Source organism: Sander vitreus, chromosome 8, assembly GCF_031162955.1.
Source record: "Sander vitreus isolate 19-12246 chromosome 8, sanVit1, whole genome shotgun sequence".
Lineage (NCBI taxonomy): Eukaryota > Metazoa > Chordata > Actinopteri > Perciformes > Percidae > Sander > Sander vitreus.
In genome coordinates, this window is record NC_135862.1 from 31,492,990 (window position 1) to 31,509,425 (window position 16,436).

Consider the following 16,436-nt stretch of genomic DNA (forward strand, 5'->3'; position numbering starts at 1 on the left):
ACGCCTGGCCAGAATGGTCCAGAAATGTCATGTCCTGCTGCTAATGAGGTGTGTGTGTGTGTGTGTGTGTGTGTGTGTGTGTGTGTGTGTGTGTGTGTGTTAAGGCTAAGAGGAGTTTAGGGCTTGCATGTCTACAAAAGGAGGAGCGAGCACACACACACACACACACACACACACACTGACATTTAGCAGGACCATAGACAATTTTGTTTCAGTATCTGGCCTTTAGACTGCCCGGTCCTGATTCTTTTTCTCCCTCTCTCTCTCTCTCTCTCTCTCTCCCTCTCTCTTTCTCTCTCTCTCTCACACACACACACACACACACACACACACACACACACACACACACACACACACACACTTTTTCTTTACAGCCCATCTTTATTATTCTCCCTTTACTTCATTTTACAGTTTCTCCCTTTCTTTCTATCTGCCCACAGGTCCCTAATGTTGAAATTTACAAAACATGAAAAAACGATTTCATTTCAATACAGGATCAACAGAGCATAGCCTGGTACAATTTGACATTCATCTTTCATACATGTTCTCATTCTCTCCCTTGCAAAACTTCTTTTAGCCCCAGTTGACAGCCTGGGTGACGTTTGCAATCAAAGTGGCCACATTTAAATGGCCTAACAGGCTGTGTGGCATTCATTGTTACCAGCCTGACCCGCTTGTGTTCTAAAACATCTTTTTAAATTACCCAGTGTGTTAAAATGGCTCTGCAGGCTTTTAGTACTTTGACTTCATTTTATAGGAGACTAAATTTGAAAAGGTACAGTCAATGATGTCATTTTATTTCATTTTAAGAAATTACATAATAACTAGGCCTGTCAATCAATTAAAATATTTATTAGGGGTAATTAAATGATTGTCCATAGTAATCATACTTAAAAGACAAAATAAGTAGCAGTATTCTGAAGTGGACAAAAATGCTTGCTTTATGTCTGCAGCTGCGCCCGCTCCGCAGTGGAATTCAAGAAAACAACAGCTATTGCTGTCGTTACGGCAGCTGAGTGTCTGAAGTTCTTTAAAAAGCCCAATAATTGTGATGGCACAATGGCCGTAGTGTTGTTTTCGTGGCCTCTGCAGGTACTGCGGGGGTAAAAAAATCTGCTTTGTGTGGTGTTGTCTTGAAAAGTGATCGCAGTGTCTCTGTTCATGCCCTTATGTATGCAATCTACAATCTACAAGCTTGTTCTGTATATTTATGTAATTATATATAAAAAAATGAAAATTAAAGAATAAAATGAAATGGCATTAAATGTATTAGCATTAAAAACTATGATGATTAGAGCTTTCAATTTAACAACCTGCCAACAGGTTAACAGGCCATTAAATGGCCATTTCAGTTGTCATCTGGAGCATAGAGCTGAGATAGTATGACCCCTCTCCACCTCCTAATTGGCTCAGTAGGTCGTCCATTGGTAAGCTATAGCGCCACAGGGAGGTTAAAAATTGTTAGGCAGCGACCTCTAGTGGCCAGATTAATCATGATGGGAGCAAAGGAGGAAGTCAGGTGACGTAAAGTGTGACTAAGTCTCTGAGGGAGGAGGACAGGGTGAATGGTGGGTCGAACAACACAGGAGACCACTCTTTGTGTCCCATGTTGCTATAGTGCGTAGTTTCTGTCGCCCCCATGAGGAATTCTAAGTAATAACAACAACACTGTTGTTGCATCCACATGACGCAAGCCTTCTGGGATTGCGCACCACCCCCATTCCTCCTCCACTCAGCTGCTAGTAACCAAGGAGGACACGGAGGATTAAAAAAGCATGATGGATTCTTCAGAAGAGGTAATTATCTTCACTTGAACTTCTGCTTGCGAAAGTCGCCGGACAACACCATTTTGTAAACATAGCCATACTGAGAAATACAGAGAGAGTTTTGTAGAGCTGATAGGCTTAACAAGCTTTGTAACAACTCATTTGGCAATGGCTTGAATGTAACGGATGTTCATTGATATGAAATACAGTAGTTGTGCACTATGACTTTAACTTACTTCCCAATCAAGTAGTTGTGCTGCTTAGACCTAACCAAGTAGTTATGTTTCAATTCACAACGCTAACTACGTGTTTAAAACTGTGACCGTTTAATAAAATGTGGGTAGGTGCAGTTTTCCCCGCCTGAAGCATTACATTCGTAGTGATACAAACTGATATCAGCCATTTAATGGGCTGATAGCATTCCAAACAGGTGCCATCCACTGATTGGAACCCAGGGCCTTCATCTGTGAACTGCTACTGAGTAACAGTCCAAGAGAATCTGATAAGTATGAATAAGCCTTATGACCAGTGTACATACTACATACACATCATACCACATACATTACCAAAGGAGTACTGCTAGCTTTGACACCAAGACATTAACAATGCTCCACAGAGCCTCAGTTACTTTTATCATGAATGCTGTAGTGATGCATTGATGCCACTGAGCAAAGCATTTAACCCTAAAACTGTAAAGTGGTTTAACGTGGAAAAGCTATTTGCGCGTGTGTATGGTTGAGTGTGTGTGTGTGTGCATTTGTAACCTTCCACCCCCTCTAACTACTCCCCCTAGGCTGTTCCTGTATATAATAATGTGTTCTTAGCCAGCGTGTCTGGTTAAATAAGCTCTAGAAAAAGGTTGAACTTCACAGTTATGAAATGCGTGACATAACCCATCTGTCTTTTTGACACCATGCGTTCACTGTGCAATGATCTGCTTCACACACACACACACACACACACACACACACACACACACACACACACACACACACACACACACACACTCCCTCGTCTCTCACTACTATTGTTTCACTTGTGCCCCATTCTCTGCAGCTCATACACACAAACGCACATTTATTTCAGACTGTCCACACAAACACACACACACACACACACACACACACACACACACACACACACAGAACACGGTAGAAAACGTATGTACACACATACACACTTGCTCTCAAAGGGAAAATAAAAGGCATTGGAAAACGGCTTCCCTTCCTGCTTCTCTCCATATGCTTTGTCTGCCCTCATTAAAAGTGATGGGTGCACATCACACACACACATCAAATCACATCATATCCAACTGTCATATTAGTAAAATATTAATGGTGAACCCACCTGCTTGATATCCTCTTACTGTGTGTTTGTGCATGAGTTCCCTGTCAGACAGAGGCTTTGTGTGTGTGTGTGTGTGTGTGTGTGTGTGTGTGTGTGTGTGTGTGTGTGTGTGTGTATATGTGTGTGAATTAAAGAGAGAAGGAAAGCAGAGACAAAGCTCTGAAATGTGTATGGCCGTCTGACATGAAGGAAGCCTAAAGTAATTGGGTAGAGGGAGAGGTAGGGAGGGAGAGGGAGATGGAGAGAATCTGAGAGTAGGAGGAAGAAAAGGATGACTGGAAGAGTGTGGAGGTAGAGAGAGAGAGATAGAGAGACAAATTATAGAAATGATGGAAGAGAAAGCAAACCAGGAAGAGAAGAAATGGCATGAGTTCTCCACCTGTGGAAAAAAACAACAAGCCAATGCACAATTCAAAATGCGATGCCATTACTGTAAAATGTGTACTGTATGTGTGCGTTTGCATGCGTGGCTGCAGCTTCTCTTTTCTCCCTTCTACACGATGTCATTGGTTTGCAGTGTGGACACATAAAGGGTATATACTGTTAAAACCATTACAAATGTGCATAGTACTGCATGCAATCAGAACTTGAGCACTATCTTAACTATCTTATGATCAATCAGCTTCTTGCAAGTATAAATGTTTGACAGAGCTCTGCAGCTGCTCTGCATCATTATCAGAATACACTGCCCGGTGAGGAAACACTAAAATGTGAATGACTCAATGAATACAATTTCCAAATTATCTCTCTAACTATGTGCTGTCTAATGTGCATCTTGAACTCTCTGTCGTGGACCTTCGTCCAGCATAAAAGTGTCCAACGCATTGTCATGAATGATATCGTACGAAAATGTATGCACACCAAAACGTATGATATCATACGAAATTAGGAGACCGCCGGCTGGTCACGTGACACTGGGTGGTCAGTGACGCAGGGTGGCTACGAGCTCCATGAAGCCGGCTACAGACCTGCTTTGTATCAGTGGTAGTTGGTCGTTCAGTTACCCGAAAATAGGTGCTGCTGGTCGTTTCGGCGGACATTGCTGTTAAATTTAGTCCACAAAATATGAGCGTTTTGACGCAACAAAAGTTAAGATTAGGCACCAAAAATTAAGATTAGGAAAAAGAGGTAAGCGAACTCTGGCTTAAAAGTCCTGTATGTTAACGCCCACCCATCCACCAACGACCTCCTCCCTTCGCGGCCAGCCGCGTTCTTATACAGCGGCCGTCATTGTAGTGAATACAAAAAACGTGGAATGCTTGCGAAATACAGTGCTTAACTTTTCGTAGCTTTTTGAGCGAATGGTTCATGATAATTGACAATATAAAACCACAACTTTATATGAGCGCTATAGACAACAATCAAAACGGGAGAACATCCGGCTTGGATATGAGAATAATCGAGTAATCCTCTATCTCATATATTTGAATAGTATTTGAGTAATAAATAAATAAAAATGCATAGCCCATCTATTTTTCTTCTATTTCCTTTTTTTTCTATTTATATTTTTCCAATGTATTCCATGAATCTTCAGATATGCTTTATCTAGTTTTAATGTGTGTGTGTGTGTGTGTGTGTGTGTGTGTGTGTGTGTGTGTGTGTGTGTGTGTGTTTTTTTTATCAATGATTGACATTGTTATTGTCTCAGGTGCTTGTAATTTGACTCCATCATGATTGGTTGTTGCAGCCTGTAGCTTTACTGTAATAATGTTGTTATTTTATATTGGGAAAAGATCCAAGAATAAAACGTTGGTGACATTTTTTTTCACTATCCCACCACAGCACCCTGGGTAGCCAAAAACGCTATTCTTGGTTCTTGGATATCTTAGCCTTCTAGTTTTAGACTAGTCTGTCTGAAAAAGAAAGTGTACCGAGATACAGCGATGCCTTCAGGATGAAGGCTTTCAAGTCTCTGCACAGCCATTGTCCACCCACACAGGTGTTTTCTCTTGTTGCCTTGTTGCCACACTGTAGAGTCTCTATCAACACTTTAAAGCTGTGAAAATATATAATAAAGTTCATCACAGCATCCCTGCCACCTGCTGCTGAATGATTATCGGCGAGACTGTCCTGCCCTGAAAAAAACACCATCAAAAGTTGTTTGTTCAAGCAGCAATTACGTTTATAGTGGTGGCGCCGTTTAGAGGCCATAGCAGTTATGACGGGAGCAAAGCAGGAAGTAAGGTGATGGAAGTATAATAGCAAGAATCCGCATAAGGAGAAAGGTTGGGTAGGTGGATGGGTCAAAAAGGAATCTGTGTCCCATTTTAAAATGAAAGTAAACAAACGGAACAAACGGAACTATGTCACATGTGCGTCACCCACATTGAAGTTACATAACAAATGTGTTGATTTTAACCCAAACTACAATCATATTCCAAACTTAACTAAGTAGTTTTATGCCTAAACACAACCAAACTTCAACCACGTTAACGACGTGTTTAAAACTGCGGCCGTTACATTTAGATATGAGGACGGAAAATGCTCCTGTGGGTCGTATTTATGAAATGCTCCTATGAGTCGTATAAGAGGGTAGGAATAAACAACGCATATCGTGGTCTGGTTTCCAGGACTTGTTATCAGCCGATAGAGATCATCTGTCGTCTCAAATGCAGCCTGCATATTATTTTTGTGGGTTTCCCGCTCTAGCTAAAAAACTAGATACACAGTTGTGGGTCTTCAAATATTTAAACATATAAGAATATCAACCTGTTCTCACTCCCGACTCGTATAGAACACACCGGGCATAGTAGCAGCTCGACTGTGGCACTGCAAGATGACATAGTATTAAGAGCGTCAACAGTAGCAAATTCTACTCTTTCCACCTCTGGCTGTTCTGAACATCGAGCATCTGTTTCCCAGAAAAGTCCTCTGAACCACAGGAAGAACTTCAGAAGACAGGTTGGAAAAAACACACAATAGCCCTGAACTCCATTTGACAAGTGGTCTCTGAGACATGTGTTGCAAAAGGACACCACATCAATGGTTGCCCAGCAACAAAGGCGGTACTACAAATGATAACAAGCAACTATGTCAAATAAGCAGCCCACAGGGAAAGCACAGAGCAGGTGGTCACAAAAACCTGGTGCATGAAGCTAATATGGAGACATTGCATGTTTCTGAGAAGGAAGAAAATGAGAGGGGAAAAAAAGACAGGTCAAGGAGAGAAAAAGAGATAGTTAAGAGCGATGAAGAAAGAGAAAGAGGTGGAGGAGAAGATGGAGGAGGAGACATGTGGGGTACCTTGAAGGAGCAGCGCAGTTAAAGAAGACAAAGCGTTATTACTGCTTGGTTACACAGGGACGAGCAGGGGGTCTTTCTCTTTTCCACCCTTTCACAGACACAAATACACACTGGGGGCAGAGGGGATGCCTCTGTGGGTACCAAGGTCCTTCCTCTCTGTAAATTAAAACCATTAATAACCAACTGGGAGAACAGAGAGGCGGGGGGCGGGGGGGCAAGAGGGAGATGGATAGAGGGCAGGGAGAGAGAGAGATGTAAGAGAGAAAGTGGGATTTGGGGATGGTGATTTAGAAAGAAATATTGGTGAACGGGAGGTAAACTGATGGGAAACCGGTACAACAGAGAGAGTGTAGAAAAGAGAATACTCAGACTCATAGGGATCTTTAGGTGAGCATGGTGTGGCTGCCATAAATCACTGTGATTGGCTGAAAAGAGATTTTGTGTAGGGTGTGTGTGTGTGTGTGTGTGTGTGTGTGTGTGTGTGCGTGTGTGTTGCAACAACTTCATGGCTGTGTCCAATGGCCGTGGGTTGAAACAGATGGAGTGTTACTGAGAACAAAGTGTGTATATATGTGTGGCCTGTCTCTTTTCCAGCTGTGTGTGTGTTCAAAAATGTACTTTCAGATGTGTACAGTGAGAGTAGCGAGAGTGGGTTTGGTGTCTAAAGTTATGTCCTGGGAGTGTGTGTGAGAGTGTGTGTCATGTGTGTGTGTGTGTGTGTGTGTGTGTGTGTGTGTGTGTGTGTGTGTGTGTGTGTCACTCTCTCTGTCTGTCCGTTTTTCTGTCTCCCTCTCTGTGTGCCTGATCGAGACACAGCTGAGAAGTCAAGACAGCCAAAATCACCATAAACCTGGGTGTTTTATTTTGAAATGTGTTTCAATTGTAAAGTATCCAGCTGCCCTGTGGCGTTCCTGTGTTTGATTACCTACCTGGCTTGACACATTTGCGGAAGAAATAGAGGAGACGCTCCTGAAAAAGAGTGTAACCATGGACAGTTCCAGATCATTTTTTTTGTTTTATATAATAACAGTGTTAAGCAACGCCCAGTTGAAAATCTATTTAATTCAACTGAACAACAAAAGTGATGTTGATGAAGGGGTACTTGAGTCCCATCTCATGCGGCTGTGGGGATACGTCAGACAAAAAAGGGTGGTAACCACTGGTTCTACAGGTCCAGGGACATATTGCTCTGCCTATTGCAAACTCAGGCTTTTGAAAAACTCTGCTGATGTTCGTGTAGGTGTGTTCTGCAGTGTTTGGTGTGAGTATGCAATCTAAGAACCCCTTTACTGACATTCTGGCATGCAACATAAAAAAAGGCCTACATTCAGGCAAAAATAATCATACTAATAATTGTAGTAATAGAAACAGCGAAAAATAAGTTGGCCAGGTTTTCTTTTTTGGGACAATCTGTAGGGGAAAAGGTGTCTTATTTGTTATAATTACAAAGATCTATATTGACCTGTACAATCATAAAAAGTATCATATAGACTGTGTACACAAAAGTATATAGTATTTATAATAAATAACCGTTAGCAGTGCAAATGGCGTTGGTTCCTTGCAGGAAAAGCTACGTCAACCGATCAAGATTACTGAAATTGCCTAGCAACCATAAGCCCGCCACATCAATTCTGTGTTGTTGTTGTTTTTTTCATGTTCATTTATGTTCATTCAAATCTGCCAGATAGTTCACCGGTTTCGTAAGCAGCTCCAACCTTGAGTTACCTCACTGAGTTTTTCATCAACACACACACACACACACACACACACACACACACACACACACACACACACACACACACACACGCACAGTGACACAAGCCTATTCATGCACATGTCCACACACACACACACACACACACACACACACACACACACACACACACACACACACACACACACACACACACACACACACACACACACACACACAGTGACACAAGCCTATTCATGCAAAAGCCCACACACCCATTTACTAACACACACACACACACACACACACACAACTGAATGAGTTTGGTCCGGACAAAAATATGTTACAGAGTGTCAAAGCAATATCTGTCTCTCTTCACTGCTGCCTACCTCTCCATTTTCAGCTCAAGGACAAAGAAAGGGAGGCAGGCAGAGGGAAAAAAAGAGTGAGAAAGTGATGAGGAGAGCGACTGACAGACAGCAAGAGTAATATGAGAAAAACCTTTCATTTTATACATGCAGGCTTTTCAAGAACTGTTAGACAAGATCTCCATTCATATGTGAATGGCTAAGAAATACATAAAAATGCCTCTGACAATGTTAAATAAAATAATTATATATGTGAAGTCAATACAATATCTTACACAGATCAAATGTGACCTCAGCATTATACAACCAATGAAAAGGTCTAAGAGGTCTTACTGTAATCCAGCAAGCAGTGTCGTCAATAGTCCACAATCATTACAGTTAATGAAAAAAATGGCAACATATGCGTTTACCTTTATTGAAAGACCTGCAAAAGGACGTAAGTGTACAAAAATGTATATATTTTTTTTTGTCGGGTGCATCTGATGTGAGAGCTTTCATGGGAAACACAATTTGTAAGTGTGATGCCCCGTGGCTCGGTCGCTATAAGCCTGCGCTCGCACAGAAAAAAATGCAGTTTAGGTGTGGAATGAGATAGCTGGAGGTGTGGAGCATTTTTTACCAAATGGAGATATTGTGTTTAGAAATCTAAGAAGCCACTAAGGAAACAGACAAAATATAAGTTTTAATGGCAAAGCACAACCGAAATACGGTGGTCGTTTTGTTAAATGGCAGTAAAATATTTCCAAAATCTAACTGAATGTTGCTATGAAGTCACCAACATGGAAATGCGGTAATGTAACGATTCAGATTTTCTTTTAATGAATATATCACTGTCACATCAGAGGAGAACATATTATGACGCTGACAAAACACCATACTGTATCTGCTCTCATTGTCGGGAACTACAGTACACAGATGTGAATCATCTGATGATAAACTGGGGTCAGATATTGAGCACACTTTTAAGAAATCCTCTCCGTGAGACTAAAAGCGTTACTTCAAAAGAAAATGAGAGCATATACAATCTGCCTGAAAGAAAAACACAAACCAGAACTGCTGGCCTTTAAAACAATTTATCTAGCTAGATTACATTAAAGCCCCTCTCTAGTCAAACATGTGGTTTGCTTATTGTTGCTTTATTTGGATATATGGCCTTTATTGTGCAGAGTCTGACACTAGAAGAAGACTGAATCTGCTCAAGAGCTCAATTTAAATTTGATTTTAAGATGTGTGTGTTGTGACATCACAACTAGTTTGGGAGCCAATCGTTGTCCACTACGAAACTTACACCAGTGTGATGTGTTGAAGCCTCCGTGAAGTCTCCACTGCACATACACTGGGAATGGACTTTTCAGTGAAGTCGGAGACGCCTTGTGTCAAGTTGTTAAAATGAACAGAATTTGCATATTCATAGAGTCTGTATCTTTCAACGAAGCAGAAGAAGGCTACAATTAAGAATTTATAATGAGATGATTGAACTTTTTTTGGGAAAAAAATCACATCAGACACAAACTATTATTCCAAGCAGATTATTTGTTTGTCGTAAAACATGTCGGTAACACTTTACTTGAAGGTATCTACATAAGAGTGACATGACAGTGTCATGAACACTTGTTGGGAGTCGCACATGCGCAGTAAGTACTGCTAGCTTGTCAGTTGCAGAGTATGATGGAGTGCCATGCTAGCAGCAAAAAGCATAATATGAGCACTTTACAATCACTTGTTTGTGAGAACACCACCACAGGAAGACAATGAAAATGAGCGTCGCCCTAGTTTTTGCGGTGGGTCATGCACTCTCGCTAGTCGTCGGTCAACATGTTGAATTCATCTCATCTGATTAAAACTTAATATAAAGACTATACACCTCTCTTTCTCTCTCACTCAGCAAGGTGGTTGGTGCCAGACTGACAACTGAGCCCTCTAGCTAACAAGCTAGCTAACTAGCCTGCAGGCCGGCTAGCCACTAATTCAGTAAAATTTTAACAGCTTAAAGCTTTAATGCGTAACTTTGTTTATAATAATTAACGTTGGTTACATTCAATCCATTGCCTAATTAGTTTATACAAAGCTAATTAGCCTGTCAGCTAATCAAAACTCTCTCTGTATTTCTCAGTATTGCTATGTTTAGAAAATTGTGTCGTCCGGCAACTTTCGCAGGCATCTTCTGAAGAGTCCATCATGTTTTTTTTAATCCTCAGTGTCCTCCTTGGCTACTAGCAACTGTGTGGAGGAGGGATGGGGGTGGTGCGCAATCACAAAAGGCTTGCGTCATGTGGACCCGCCGACAGTGTTGTTGTCATTACTTAGAATTCCTCATGGGGGAGACAGAAACTACGCACTATAGCTTTAACGTTTCATTCACACGCTCTTGTCACAGTGTAGGAACACACTGTGCTGTCCCCAGATGAGTGACAACTTTGTGACACTGTCATGACACATGAATCCTAACCCTAACCCTAACTCTAAACCTAACCCTAACTTGTCATGACAAAAACTGAATGACACTTAATGACTTAAAGCGTTACGTCCTAAACGTTTATGACTTGTTTATAATGTTTATGACATGTTCATAACAGTGTCATGTCACTCTTATGTAGATACCTTCAAGTAAAGTGTAACCAACATGTCTGGATGGGATCTTTAAGTATAAATCTTAAATGCTGCATGAATTGGCTTCAGAGGATTCATGATAATTATTAATAATAATCAACCCTGCTACAGTATGATACATTATTATTTTTTACCCTCACTGTATTAAAGCTTCTCATTAGGTTAAAACATCTACACATTTCATTTGAAATGTAACTACTATTTAGAGTAATTGCTCATTTGTATCAAAAGAGATCAAAATTCTAATTGCAGCCGCCTTGTTTCTACAACGCTGTGATTAGAAAGTAATCATTCACAAAACAGTGAACGATAGATCCTTTATCCGGTCGCTGTATTCATTATCATCAGCTGTATTACAGAAAGAACGAGAGAGAGAGAGAGAGAGAGAAGAAATGGAGCGATTGAAAAAGAAAGTTAAAGCTGTAGCAGTTGATGACCATTAGCATTCTGCCAGTGTTGTTTAGCCATGACAAGACAAGCTGTTGTGTGTGTAATTATGTTATTATCTTTTTAATACACATCCCCGTGTAGTCATTTAATTCTGGTAGCGTTTGCCTTCCCAGTGATGGGTCGCTGATTGCTGCTCTCAGCCGTTTTATTAGGCCTAATTAAATTAACGGTTATTTTTGGTCCTGCCGTCAGCGACACACTCAGAGTCATGAGCAGCGACTTGTGTGTTTGTGTGGATTTGAGAGTAGAATCTTACATGCTTAAATTTGTGTGCGAGTTAAACGCAGGCTCATCCTCTTCTTGGCGTCCACCATGATGACTTTATTTAAAATTAGTTGGAAAAATGAGAATGTTTGTCAGTTCAAGTTCACATTTGTGTGTGTGTGTGTGTGTGTGTGTGTGTGTGTGTGTGTGTGTGTGTTTTATTACTGTTCAACCACAGTTGTCTCTCTGTGTGTGAGCGCTGTAGGGACGCCCCCATCATTATTCACCATCTCTCTGTCACTTTTCCTCCTTCGCTCTTTTCCTGGAACCTTTCCATCTCTTATTCCCACACGTCATCCGATTCTTCAGTACACACACACACACACACACACACACAAACACACACACACATACCCTGTACAGCCTTATTTGTCAAACCAGCTTGTAGGCACATGACACAAATATTCATGAAGAAATGTCGGACAAGTTCTTACTGACACAGACATTGAGTGTGCCGATGTGTCTTGTGTGTGTGTGTGTGTGTGTGTGTGTGTGTGTGTGTGTATCCCTCCCTGCTCGAATCCTACATGCATCACACGAACACAGACACACACCTATGACCCAGTGTATGCCAATGAAATGTAGACGGAAGGTAATTAAACAGGGATCAGGCTGCTCTTTATCAAGGGCTCTTCACTGCCGGGCTAAATTAACCTCTGCCCACACACACACACACACACACACACACACACACACACACACACACACACACACACACACACACAAACACACTCATTGTGCCTAAGGATCCATACAGGCAAATTAAGATGCAGACACAGGAAGGCACAATGATGCACATATTCAGTGGAATACACTTTGAAGCTGGGTGGTTAGTGGACCTTAATAAAATCTCATCAATAGCATGGTCAGTAAATTACTTTTCATTTTTTTGTTGTCTTTGAACTGTGAAAAGACAATAAAAGCACATTCCAGCTTCAATTTGGTCGGGGAGTTTAATGCAATCTGTCCTTCTTTTTTTTAATAAATACTGTGTGTTCCATATCCACATAATCCAGTAATAATTAGACAATAACGAATCAAATCAAAGTTAAACGTAAGAGGAACAGGTATTACCCAGACATGACCAACTCACATTAAATACAGTATTCTGTTGCTGTTTGCTGCATTAAGCTAACGTGAAGCTACAGTTGCCATAATGTTTGGTTAGCTAATGGTTACTAATATTTTCTATATACATTTTCTAAAACCAGAGTTAGACTGTGACTTTTTATCCATTTTAAAACATTGGCCACATTTTTTTTAATTACATTTTTAAGCTTTACAGTTCAAAAACAAGGACTAATGTTCAGTGGAGATTCTAGGTTTTCTTTTCAAAGGGGGCCAAAAGTACGGTGGCCGCCAAGGTCAAACGCCCTGCAACTTAAGAAAACACACGCAAATAGACAAAACACAAGCAAATTAAGAAAACAACTTCATTAATTTGACAACACATGCGCAGCATATTCAAATATGAAACGATGCAAAAAGAAAAACACACAAACCCAGAAAACAAATGCAACAAAAAAAACGCAGCATCCAGATTACACAACAGAAGTTCTCCAGACCTCTAGAGGGAGCAGCTAAGTGGAACAGCTGGATTTTCAACCCCACGGGGAGAGAGTGCTCTGCCTTTTTATTAGAGTCGGGTATGGCTGCTTAGTAAAAAGAGAACTCCCATCTCATGCCCTCCCGTCCATAGAATGTATATTAAATTCATATTATTATTATTATTATTATTAATAACATAATATATTAATAATATACAGTCTATGCTCCCGTCTCATGCCCTCCCGGCTGGTGCCGTCCCCGAGCTTTGGCTTTTCAAAATAAAAGCTTGCGTCTGGTCCACTATGTCTTTGTACTTTGGTGTGTTGGATGTTTGTGAACTAAACAGTACGGCAATCATGCTAATAAATAAAATAACTTTTTCAGCAGATGTCTTAGTTACAACACGATGGAGTTAGCAAAGCAGTTTTGTGTTTATATGTGCGAGCGGGATTTATTCAGTTTGATAAATCCCACGGTAAATTGGCTGGTTTACTAAACAGGGAGGGACTAGAAATCCTGTCTGTTTTTTGTATTTCAAGAGCAAATTGCTCCACAATATGAATACAGATTGATCATTTATTTTGTTGGTAACCGTTGTTGTATAATCACAGTATTACACTTGAGGAGGCCTATACTTCAGTGATGCGCCTTTCGGACCTCGAAATTAAACCCTCTCATGTAATATGGCTTAAACAAATGTCAATGTTAAACGCTGATGCAGTTTTAAATGTTTTATTACCACGAGTTTACAGACGTCTCTGCTGATTGAGAATCACCTGTGACCTGAGCCGAGACACAGCCACCAAACGAGAGAAAACATATCTCAAACATAGACTCTCTCTCTCTTGCTCGCTCTCTCTCTCTCTCTCTCTCTCTCTCCCCGTGGGGTCGAAGATCAAGCTGTTCCACTTAGCTGCTCCCCTTAGGGTAATCTGGATGCAGCGTTTTTGTGTTGCATTTGTTTTCTGGGTTTGCGTGCTTTTCTTTTTGCATCGTTTCATATTTGCAGCGCGTTTATGTATTTGGTTGTGTTGTGTGTATTTGCAGTGCGTTTGCTGAATGCTGCACGTGTTGTCAAATTAATGAAGTTATTTTCTTAATTTGCTTGTGTTTTGTCTATTTGCGTGTGTTTTCTTCAGTTGCAGGGCGTTTGCCCCTGTTGGCCACCGTACAAAAGGGGTCCAATACTGTCTTTTGGTGGGCACCATTTATTTCTCAACTGTAGACAAATGGTCTTTGTTGAAAACCCCTAATGATCAATACCATAGAGGAAAGAGCAAATCCACTGAAATGGCAAGTCTTTAGTTTACCAAAGGACGTATTTCTCCACAAAATCATCAAACTGGCTGTTATGAATGTCCTAAAACCAAAAGAACCCCTAACAGGCGCCATCTGATCTGGTATTTACAAATAAAAAGGCTGAAAAATATAAACCATTTTGGACTCAGCTTCATTAGTTTTTTTATGTGTCTACATGCTGCTGGAAAACAAATAAGATCCAACCATCAGCATTCAGTTTCATGACAATACCTGCTTCAACAATACACACATACACACACACACACACACCAAGTGAGGTTGCATTGGACACTGATTTGAGGGCATGCACGCACACACACGCACACACACACACACACACACACACACACACACACACACACACTGACCTGCAGGCTGCTGCAGGCCTCATTAGCTTCCATATACCCGTTGCAACACTACCGCTGTTTATCTCCAAACAGCAAGAAAGCACACACACACACACACACACACACACACACACACACACACACACACACACACACACACACACACACACGAGCTGCAGCATGTAATGTAAAGCCATCAGCATTATATCTTACCTTTTATCAGCAGGTTTTATTCCATCTTCAGCAAAATGTTCCATGTTGTGTCTAGTCCCTTTTCCATACACATGCTGACTTGGCTCGATTCGGTTTGACTTGGTGCTTCAGCCCCGCACGGCAGGGATTTGCATCTCCATTACAGCAGGCCTAGTCGCTTGAAGGTGTGTCTTCACACCTTTGGATAGGCTCTACTGCAGTATGGTAAGGCTAACATTGTTTTCAGTCTGTGCTGAGGTGTGCCACTGCCCATTTCCAAAACTTAATGAATTAGCCAGTTGTACTAGCCATGCAGGTGTTTCGGTTTAACGAGTTAACATGTTAACTGGTGCTCTCAGCCGAACGCGTCGTGGTTGCTCGTAGTGACGGCAGCTCTTGAAAACATCAACAAAACATTTTTGTAATTGTAATTGTAATTTATTTATTTGAACAGGGACAGTGCACAAAAAACAATAGATGTCTTGTGCCAGGTTGTAGCAAATTGCTAATTTCTGCCCGTAGTCCCTGGGCAGATAGATGGCGCATTAAAATACAAACAAAGTATTTACAGTATAACGTATAGAATACAGATACATAAAGTCATAAAAATCTACAGACATTATTGTCCCCCTATCCCACCCTAAAAACACACAGTAATGTAGCATATCAATTCTCTGGTGGGAGCAAGTCTGCTTAGTTAACAACCAATGCTTTGATAACCGTGAAAATGAGTGCAAGTCAGTGCATGAAATTAGCTCTGTAGGAAGAGTATTCCACTGATTTATAGCCACAGAAGAGAATGATGTCCTCCCAAATGCAGTTTTGCATTGTGGAAGTTGGTGTCCTCATAAAAGCCTTCAATTTTACTTTAATCAATTTAAAATGCATCTTATCTGTGTTTATTTACGTAAGTTACAAAGAAAGTCACCAGTCAACAGGGAGACTCAATAAACTGAAACACTGGAATGCCGGGGGCCATGAATCCTCGCTTGCGGTAAAACACTGTGTGTGAGCGTGATGCTCACTTTCATAAGCTACCGGATACATTCAGTTCACCGTTTACCAAAAACATGAGCAAGTTCAATGAATACGCTCTCACTACATTGTACTATTCAAAAAAACACTTTATATTTCTCATAATGTCCATGGCGGTGGGTTGTAATGGAATATAGCAGCACTTTCTACCGTCAAAAATTGTCGATAAAGGCTTTTAAACCAAATACTACACAAGCGGACGTGTTCCAGTAGGAATGTGACCAGAATTTGGGGAGAAATTGACAACATCGGCAGCCAAGATTACAGCTTTCCT